Source organism: Nyctereutes procyonoides, unplaced genomic scaffold (assembly GCF_905146905.1).
Source record: "Nyctereutes procyonoides isolate TBG_1078 unplaced genomic scaffold, NYPRO_anot_genome, whole genome shotgun sequence".
NCBI classification, from domain to species: Eukaryota; Metazoa; Chordata; class Mammalia; order Carnivora; family Canidae; genus Nyctereutes; species Nyctereutes procyonoides.
This window is the reverse complement of record NW_026575125.1, coordinates 114,180,902-114,181,929: the sequence shown is the minus strand read 5'-3', so window position 1 is coordinate 114,181,929 and position 1,028 is coordinate 114,180,902. Positions and strand designations below refer to the sequence as shown.

General features: G+C 38.2%; 1 pseudogene; it reads right to left on the bottom strand.

The window, feature by feature from the left end:
- Positions 1-228: 228 nt before the first annotated feature.
- LOC129518981 (small nucleolar RNA SNORA70) lies at positions 229-333 on the bottom strand (annotated as a pseudogene).
- Between the last annotated feature and the right edge of the window lie 695 nt (positions 334-1,028).

The following is a 1,028-nucleotide window of genomic DNA, read 5'->3' as shown; positions in this document are numbered from 1 at the left end:
CACTTCTTGGAAGTCTGGATCTTCTGGTGGCCAGGGAACGTGAACTTGGCCCTACATAGGGCCTCAATCACATGCTCCTTGTCTTCAATTTGGTACAGGTGGACAAGATGACTTGGCCAATGTAGACCCTGGCCACTGTGCCCTGGGCTTTCCAAAGGTACCCTGCATACCTGTCTGGAGCCTAGATTGGACATAGTATGAGGTCAGACAACAATGTCCACCAGAAAGGGCTGTCTCTAAGGTTTCTTAGGCCAACCCACACATTACCAAGGAGGATACTGTTTGCAGCCATTGCACACTGGGCCCCCATGGGGAACACTGTTAATATGTCAATTCTTCCTTGATTTATGCAGTCAATGAAATCCAAATAAAACTGCAGCAGCTTTGTTAGGAAAACTGACAAGCTGATACTGAAATTTATATGGAAATGCAAAAGGTCAAGAATAGCCAAAACAACTTTAAAGAATAAAGCTGAAGGAATTACACAACCAGATATCAAGTCCCACAGTGTGGTCTTGACAGTGTGCTATTGGGGACAGCATAGATAAATAGATCAATGAAACAAAATTAAAAGTATAGGAATAAACCACAATTATATAATCACCTGATTTTTATATCTTTAGGATATATCCTACTGAGATTGTTTAGAGTCAAAATTTACTTGAATTCTTTCTTCTGTGATTTAGTTATCAATCTGATACACAGTTGGGATCATTTGTTTTTGCATGCATTCAACTTAGTTTGCTTTTCTTAATTCTCTTTTGGATATGTCAAATATTTACATGCTTCAAAAGTTAAAACGATATGAAAAGAGTAGAAATTATTATTTTTTAAGACTTTATTTATTTACAGAGAGAGAGCATGAGTGAGAAGGGCAGAGGGAAAGGGAGAGAGAGAATCTCAAGCAGACTCCATGCTGAGAGCAGAGCCCCAAAGAGTAGAAATTAAACAACACGCTGCTTCATAACCATAAAGTCAAAGAAATCACAAGGAAAATTGTAAAATACTTTGAGATGAATGAAAATGTA